Source organism: Rhinoderma darwinii, unplaced genomic scaffold (assembly GCF_050947455.1).
Source record: "Rhinoderma darwinii isolate aRhiDar2 unplaced genomic scaffold, aRhiDar2.hap1 Scaffold_122, whole genome shotgun sequence".
NCBI lineage: Eukaryota > Metazoa > Chordata > Amphibia > Anura > Rhinodermatidae > Rhinoderma > Rhinoderma darwinii.
The window spans coordinates 823,186-832,725 of record NW_027461956.1 but is presented as its reverse complement, the minus strand read 5'-3'; the positions used below and the strand labels follow the sequence as shown (position 1 = coordinate 832,725).

Here is a 9,540-nt window from a genome sequence, read left to right as displayed (position 1 = left end):
AATACGTCCGTGCAATGTGTCTGATTTTCACGCGCCTCGCACGGACCTATGTTACTCTATGGGGCCGTGCAGACTGTCAGTGATTTTCACTCTGCTGCGACTGTAATACGCTGCGGATTTTCCACAATAAAATGTGTTGCATAAAATCTGCAGTGTTCATACCTAGTGTGTTCCTACCCTAAGGCCGGATTTACATGAGCGTGTGCTTTTTGCGTGCGCAAAAACATGGCGTTTTGCGCATGCAAAAGGTCCATAACCGCTCCGTGTGGCAGCAGCGTATGATGCGTGGCTGCGTGATTTTTGCGCAGCCGCCATCATTATGACACTCTGTTTGTAGCACGTGGTGCTTTTCTGTTTTCATTCATAGTTTATACGGCTGCGGAAGTGCTGGGCGTGATTTTCACGCACCCATTGACTTCAATGGGTGCGTGATGCGCGAACAATGCACAAATATAGGACATATCGTGAGTTTTACGCAGCGGACACACGCTGCATGAAACTCACTGACAGTCGGCACGGCCCCATAAACTAACATAGGTCCGTGCGAGGCGCGTGAATATCACGCGCATTGCACGGACGTATTACACGTTCGTCTGAATAAGCCCTAACAATAAGGCCCAGTTCACAGAGTTTTTGGGCCTTGATATTGACTCGGACACTGCGTCAGAATCAGCACCAAAGAACTTCCAATACCGCCTCCCATTGATTTAATCTGAAATCAATGGGAGCCAGTCGCGGCAAAAAGAAAAAGCAGCACGTCCTTTCTTGCCGCGGTTCCGCCTCTGACCTCCCATCGAAATCAATGGGAGGTAGAAAATGCATTTTTCCCTGCGTTTTTTGTCTGCTGTCCTCAATCGCCGCGGACAAATAACGCAGCAAGATAGTGTGGGCAGGTCAAAATCTGCCTCAAAATTCGGTGCGCGGTTCCAGGCGGTCGCCGGTGCGCATGCGCGGGAGTTTGCGGGTGCGCGCGATCGGTCGCACGGGCGGCAGTGTTTGACGGCCCCCATGACGACCCCCATGCTACCCAGGGCCGCCATCAGGGGGGGTATTATGGGTACTGATGTGAGAGGCCCGGCCAAACCTAATTGAAAGGGGGGCTCGCAGCTCACGACATTCTTTTGGTGAAAAAAACAAGCCCCATTGCAGGGGTTTGTTTTTCTTTTCTACCAAAGGCAAGTCGCGGCAGTTGCCGGGCCCCCCTTTCAATTAGGTTTGGCCGGGCCTCTCACATCAGTACCCATAATACCCCCGCTGATGGCGGCCCTGGGTACCATGATATGGTGCTGGACGGAGTACCGTTAACAGGCGGTGCCACGGTAGGGGGGCCCAGAAAATGTAGCTGTAGGGGGCCCTGAAATTCCTGATGGCGGCCCTGCATGCAGCTCCCGTCAGGTACATACTGGTTAGGTGAGTCGTCCCACCTCATAATATCCATGAAAAATGGAAATAAATAGGTTTTGGACAAATATCAAACTATCACTGCCAGGCAAAAAACTTTAAAACCTCATTTTTAATAAATATTAACTGTAAAAAAAATAATCAAATACCAATTTAATTTTACTACAAAACACATAGCACCTCGATCAGTGGTACAAGCATCTTTGGGGTTCTCCAGCGGGTAGAGTTCATAGAACAGGGTATAATACTAGTAATACCAGTTCAGTATCCGGGCATAATAAACAATGAGTAGTCCCACCTCCCCTTTCTCATCCATATTAGGTTCTGTTCACATCTGCGTTGGGGTCCCGTTCTGACGTTCCGTCGGAGGTTTCCGTCAGAACGGGACCCTGAGCAGGCACCGACGAAAACCAGGGGTTTCCGTTTCCATCACCATTGATTTCAATGGTGACGGAGCCGGTGCCCGTGGTTTCGGTTTGTCTCTTTTGTGCACCGGACCCTTCGTTTTGCCGGAAGCAATAGCGTAGTCGACTACTCAAATCAATGGTGATGGAAACGGAAACCCCTGGTTTCCGTCTGTGTCAGTTTGTGTCTGCTCAGGGTCCTGTTCTGACGGAAACCTCTGACGGGAACGTCAGAACGGGACCCCAATGCAGATGTGAACAGAGCCTTAGGGCATGACCAGACGTGGCGGAATTGCTCTGGAATTCCGCTGCGGATAGTCCGCAGCAGAAATCTGCAGCGTACACGTTTCTCCATTGCTTTCCACAGCTTTTTAATTGGGTTAGTTTACACGTTGCGGACAATTCCGCTGCGGTGCATAGGCTGCGGTGCAGAATTTGGCTGTTGCGGACGTGTAGCGGACTCATTGCGGAATTTCTCCATTGACTTCAATGGAGAGTGAAAATTCCGCAATGAAGTCCGCAGATGTTATATTTGCTGCGGAGCGTATTGGTTTTACTAACATGATAGTTCTTCATTCTGGCTAGACCTATGTATCTCTAGGTCTACAGCCAGACTGAGGAAGTCAATGGGGCTCCCGTAATTACGGGTGACTGCGTGTGTGCACCCATAATTACGGGAGCGTTGCTAGGCGACGTCCGTAAATAGTCACTGTCCAGGGTGCTGAAAGAGTTAAACGATCGTCAGTAACTGTTTCAGCACCCTGGACAGTGACATCCGATCACAATATACATCAACCTGTAAAAAAAATAGAAGTTCATACTTACCGAGAACTCCCTGCTTCTTCCTCCAGTCCGGCCTCCCGGGATTACGTTTCAGTCCAAGTGACGGCTGCAGCCAATCACAGGCCAATCACAGGCTGCAGCGGTCACATGGACTGCCGCGTCATCCAGGGAGGTCGGGCTGGATGTCGAAAGAGGGACGTGTCACCAAGACAACGGCCGGGTAAGTATGAATTTCTTTTTCTTTTACTAGGGAAAGGGCTGTCCCTTCTCTGTATCCTGCACTGATAGAGAGAAGGGAAGCCCTTTCCCCCTCAATACGCAACGGCCAGTCCGCATCAATTTAATGCCCATTTTAGGCAAAGCCGCGACAGAATCTGCAACGCAGATTATGTGCGGCATTGATGCGGACAGTGTATGCAGAACTACGCCACGTCTGGTCATGCCCTTAGACTGTCACACAGAAACCTCTGCATGTTCTTTATATCCACAATTTCTAGTTATAATCCCTCCTCATCGGGCTGCAGCGGCCAAACCGCAGGAGAAGTGGGGGGTGTGAACATAATCTTAGGCAGCCTTGGCTGGAATTACAGCTGTGATTGGATAGAGTAGGTCACATGTGGACACGAAGTCCCTGTTTACACACCAAGTTTTTTGCAGGTGGAAAAATCTGCCTCAAAATTCCTTCTGCCGCTTTTTTTACGCATTTTTCGACCACGGCCATTGAGCACCGCACACAAAAATGCTGCGAAAACCGTTTTCTTTGCCTCCCATTGATGTCAATGGGAGGTCAGAGACTGAAACGCTTGAAGAAAGGGCTTGACGCTGCTTTTTCCTGTGTTTTTTTCTCGTGGGAAAAACGCCTCTGCATCCCATTGAAATCAATAAGATTCGTTTTTTGATGCGGTTTTCGATGCGGTTTTCGATGCGGTTTCCACGTCAAAAACGCTCCAAAAAAACTCTGTGTGAACTAGGCCTAATATTTCTCCATATATTACATGTGGATTTCTGCAGCATATTTGGCTGTGCATCCTTTTCATTACAATCTACTGCAGATTGTTACTGCTGCAAGTTTATGCAGTTTTCTAGAACCCTATTCACATTCATACTTCATGTGTCAATTTGACCATGGAAATCTGCAATAAATATGTAACATGTGAACATAGACTTAGGGGCTACATGTGATGTTTCAGGCTACATTTACACACTGCAACCAGGTTACATCACACTTGTCTTCTCTCCCAGATTGTCCTGGAGACTTCCAAACTAGGGAAGATCTTACATGATGTAGCTGCATAAAGGAAGGCACTCTGCTGGGACTATTTGTGAGGGGGAACTCTGCTTGTAGTGGTTATTGGGGGGTCTGCTGGCACTAATTATTGGAGGCGCTTTGCTGGCAATATGGGTTATTGAGGGGTCTCTGCTGGTAGTGTTGTTTATGAGGGGGCAGTATACTGGCACTGTTTAAGGGACAATACTCTGCTGGCACTGTATGGGGGCACTCTGCTTAGTCTAATGATGGGGTCGCTCGCTGATAACTGAGGCTTCTTAGCTGTCCTTATCGATGGGGTTTACATAGGAAAGAAATTCTCAAACCACATCTCAAATCTCCCTGTAGTTGATTCTAAAAACAGACAAGTATGGCTCAGAAAAACGGCTGCAAACAAATAACCATTGGTGTGAATGGAAATGAACAAAATGTTTTTCGCTTTCTGCGATTATTATTGACATGTTTTATAAGACATGTTGCATCTCGTGTTATACACAGCAGGAGGCAACAGCACACGTCTTATCACACAGGAAGAGGAAATACATCAGAAAGGGGAAGAGGAAGAGCAGCCATGTCATACAGGAAATACAGGGAAGTGACATCATCACAGGAGGTAACGTATATCCTGTGTGCGGGGACCCCAGAAATATGATGAGACTGACGTATCAGGGCTGATACATAGTAATGTTATGTTAATGTTATGTTATTATATATCATTACGTGTGTGTTTAGGCTGTGCTTATATATGTTAGTAGGTCGGACCAGAAGGATCGCGTGTTCTGTATACAAGCTCCAGATAAGAAGAACATGGATCAGCACATCAACACCAGCGCTCCTGGGACTGCGCTCCAACCACACAACATTTCATCCGGAGGATCGACTGTTCCGTAGTCCAAAACGTCACTTCTCGGGTTCTATTCCTACAATGGGGGAAAAAGTCAATTACATATTTTCAGTAATTATTGTTACAATATCTCCATTAAGGAAATCTCATGTATGGAATATTTTTTTGTATCACCTTAACTTCTGGTTACACCTGAAATGCCCTATAAGGGTATTTAGATATCATAGAGGGGGGTATCACGCTGGAGACCCTCTCTATGACCCAAATGGAAGCTCTGCGCCACCTCTGTCCAGAGGCTGTGTGTGGTATTGCAGCTTTTCTGTATTGAAATGTATAGGGCTAAGCTGTCCACACACGGCACATCACCTGTGGACAGGTGTGGCTCTGTTTTTGGAAGATATCAGCTCTATTTTTCTAATTATGTACAACCCCTTTAATGAAATAATCTCTTTAGAGGGTTTTCTCCATCTCAGACGTTTATGTGATATCCACCTATGCTCATGCACGCAGCTCTCTCCGTTCTGTACTATGGGAGTTACACAAATAGTTCAACAGCGCTCAGCTGTTTCCGAAACTTCCATAGAACAGAATAGGGAGAGGGACGTGCGAGGCCTTTCCCAAGTCATTCTCCACCTGGAATCAGCAGCCATTAGACGGGACAGGGATCTGGGAACAAAGCAGGACAGGGTCAGGGAGAGACCTCCGTTTTCCACATAGGTGTGAGTCCCAGAGAAATAGTAAGATGGGAGTACCCCTTTAAATAAAACTTCTTAGTGATGATCCATTTTCTTAAGGTGTTTAATTAAACTATGGACAGTGAGGTCGAAGAACCGGCACCCAAAATATCTATACTGGAGTGACATGCGTGTTACTAACGCTGTATACAAGCTCCCACGTATAACAGACAGGGCCCTCACTGAGACTTTGTAGGGGCTCCTAGAGACAAATATATATTGATGTACAGACATTTTCCCCTCCGTTATTGTGCAGCACGACCTCCCCACATATAACAGGCAGGACCCTCACTGACCCCCTGGACAGACACATAGGCCTGAATATATTTATATCTTTATATTTTCCATTATTCACCTGCAGGAAATGTTATTTTTAGAAATGGGGAGAAATACTTGGAATTGTGTTTTTTAGTTTCTGATGTTATTTTTGTTACTTCTCAGGTATAAGAAGAAAAGTAACCGGCATAGACAAGATGAGACGTGGATGAAGATGTGCGGAGGACTGTACCCCACCGGGAAAGAGCGGGCTGTCACTGGTATTACCATGGGGCAGATTTACTAAGGCCTCATGCACACGACCATAGTGAGGTGCATTGACCGGGACTTACGGCTCGTACGTCCGCGGAGTGTCACCCGCGGCCGCCCTCAAATCGCGGGCCGTGCATATGACCGCGTGCATTATTTTCTATGAGCCTGTACCGCAAAACACGACCGTAATAAGACATGTCCGTTGTTTTTGCGGTCCAGGTTCCTGGGCAATGCACGGACCGTGGAAACCAAGGTCGTGTGCATGGGCCCATTGAAATGAATGGGGCCGCAATTCACCTGCAGATTTGCGGGTGAATTGCGGCCGCAAAAATAAGTTAGTGTGCATGGGGCCTAAAACTATCTGAGTTTTACACAGTGTAAACTGATACAAGGAAGTCAGAAATTGCGCCAAATTTATCACAGTGGTGCACGATGTATGATAGATTTTGCTAGACATGTTAGACACTTTTCTCTTCCTTATACCACCTCTTGGTTGGCTTAGTTTAAGACACGCCCCTTTATTCTAGGCCACGCCCCCTGTCAAGCACGCCGCAAAATGTGTCTAAAACAATTAATAAATATGGCCCACAACATGTACGCCATAATTCTGGCTCAATTTGAATAGTAAATCTGCCCTACTATAAATGTAATATAAATTTGGGGTTAGTATTCAGGGCATATTCCCTATTTAAAGAATTGATAAGAGTCGGGAATCCTTCAGCTTAGTCCATTCTCTCTACTATCAGTCAGTACAGGGAGTAGTAGTACATATAAAACATTACATTGTCACCATGTCAGGTTTATTCTGCCTTCACTGACAGCACAAAGTCTTCATGGTGACTGCAGGACTGGAAGTCAAGGACCACCTCTATGATGTCCGCGGGACCTAATATGGATATGGCTCTTTTTCCATTTATTTGTTGTTGTACTGTAATGAGAATATTATTTACATGCAGTATTTATTGTTAGGGGTATTTTTTTTTCTGAAAATTCTATAAAGAGCAAGTGGCGTAGGATTGGATAAGTCTGGTGACATCAAGACACAAATGTGACCTCAAGAATTCGTCAATGAGCTGATAATCCCGGTGCCAATTCTGACTGCAAGTAATATATAAAGGGGCACACCTACCTGAAGTACTGGCACAGTATAAGGTCATCAGGGTGACTGCAGGACTGGAATTAACGCTCTTTTATGAAAAGTGTGTTTTGCAATGTTCAGCACATGGCAGCTTTGTGTATATAGTAGTATATAGACCGTGCTGCACTGATTCTTCATACTATACCCTAATATAGCATAGTTAACAACATTTGGAATTTCTTTCTAGGGACACTTCGGTTTCAGATGGATTGAGACAGGACTTGACAGGGCGTACCTTTGACAGAACGTGGGTCATTGGGCATGGCTTGTCATGGGGCAGGGTTAGTGAGAATACGCTTTGTGTACCAGATATTCCCTGTATTCTGTCCTCACTATAAAAACATTGCAGTAAGGACAGTATAGAGGGAGGGTATCGCCTGCAGAAGTGATCTAAGTAAGTATGGCACGTGACCACTGTGGCCAGTGATTGACTAGTGCGATCATGTGCCGATACGGGACATCACTGGTCCGGCCTATGTAAACAGGCCGGCAGGGGATTGTGAACCGCCGGCACTGGAGCCGCAGAGAATTAGAAGGTGGGTATTTGCTAAATGGTGCAATTTTCAGTTTGAATTACAATTTTTATAAAGCCTGGAAAACCCCTTTAATACCAAACCCTAAAATGTATTCAGACCCCGGACAAATCCCCTTTATGTACTTCCCGCTCCTTCAGCAGCTCTGGGTCCCATTCGGCTCCGGACCCCACCTCTGCTGGCTAAGCCAGGAGCTGTTAGTGATATTGGCCTTTACATATTGGAGTAATCCAATAGATAACAGCCAATTTTTTTAATTAAATCTTGCGATGTAGTTTGGGTGGGCACTGCGCCTTTGATTGCATGACACATTTTTCTTGGAGTTCCCCTTCAAAAATAGGTAAGCGGCGAGTAACACAAATACTTCACACGGGGACAGTAAAGTAAAGCCCATTTTATTTTGACTGTATTTCTGGACCGGACTGGTCCGGGACTAAACTTGACTGGTCCCTTCGTCAGGTTAAGATCAGATAAAGGGACCAGTCGTGCCAGAAACGTGTATTTAAATAAAATTCTACCATCGCTTGGCGCCCTATCTGTCCCCGTTTTTAAACATTTGTGTTAACCGCATCTTAGTTGAGCAGATTTACTTGTGAATTTATTTAACTTAGTTGAACATAGAACGCACTATCTACCTACCTGGCAGACAAAGGGTCTTGGTGTGGGTCACGGGGAATATGTTCAAGAGAGCAACTCTTCACTAGGACATTTTATTTATTCTTGTTTCAGAACTGAAGGGAATGTACCGTACATCAGCAGGAGGAAGCCCTGGTGTCGAGAACGTCAGCCATGGAAAGGGATGTGCCAGATCAAGGTCTGAAAGCTAAAGAGGCAGCAGATATGAACCACTAATGTCCATCTAAGAATGCCGTAATGTCATCCGTCCACACCTCCTCCTTCCCATCCCCCACTGTCCAGAAGGGGTTTTTAAGATCCATCCAATTAAAAGACAACTGTCCAGAAGTCTTTGAAAATGAAGCCTTGTCCATGATTCGCAGGGCTGCGGTGAAGTACAATGGTTTTGGGTGTTTAATGGCAAGTCTCTTCAGATGCCTGGCAATGGACTGCCTCCCCTCGTCCTGTTTGGTAGGGTCTCTGCACTCCCTTTCCTGTAGAACAGCTGCCTCTACAGATTCCCAAGGCCTTCTATATTTTTTTTCCTGTCTGGCTGATAGCAAGACATGTCAATAAAAACATACCTCAATGTAATTATTGTATTTCTAATAAAAATGGATAGACAAATACATAAAAAGAATTTGTTTTAATTCCAAAGAACTATCATGAAATCTATATTATACATGTGTAATCAATTGTGGACATGGTCACTGATTCACTGAAGAATGAGTAGGCTGGGTAACCCGTGGAGTAACATCTAAACAAGAAAGACATCTTCCTGCTACAAAAACAGGTCATAATCAGGACGAACGTACACCACCATACAACAAAGTCCAGCAAAGAAATCCCCCAGCCTGAGACATACTGTACTCCGTGTCAGAAGAACAAGAATCTACAAAAAGAGAGACAACTGCATCCAGTCGATGTTCTTATCAACCAAGAGGTTCACAAGGTGAGAAGACTAGTTTACATTTTTTTTCAAGGTATTACCCTAGGGAGCGCTCCTGTTAGCATCTTTTTATCACACTGTATTTTCCTAAGGTACTGTATACATTTCACTCATTAATGCCAACCTAGCCAAGTGAGCACACAACAAAGTAAGCCTGCACACCCAAATAGAGTACCAACCATCTACACATCATGCCAATAAAGGAGTTTTGCCTTTGCACAGTGCTCCAAGGGGAGCACAATACAACTTCAATACTGCAAATACCTAACCTGAACGTCACATCTGCACCTTCCTCTTCTCTTTTGAAGATGTTAGTGTACAGAGTAGTAGGGGAATTGACCAGA

At 45.6% G+C, this 9,540-nt stretch overlaps 1 long non-coding RNA gene across 1 annotated transcript; it reads left to right on the top strand.

Annotated features, from left to right (window-relative positions):
* Window positions 1-3,648: 3,648 nt before the first annotated feature.
* On the top strand, window positions 3,649-8,865 carry LOC142699058 (uncharacterized). The gene is made up of 3 exons (XR_012865956.1): window positions 3,649-4,810; window positions 5,875-5,969; window positions 8,362-8,865. It is a non-coding gene; the product is annotated as an uncharacterized LOC142699058 (long non-coding RNA).
* Window positions 8,866-9,540: the final 675 nt, after the last annotated feature.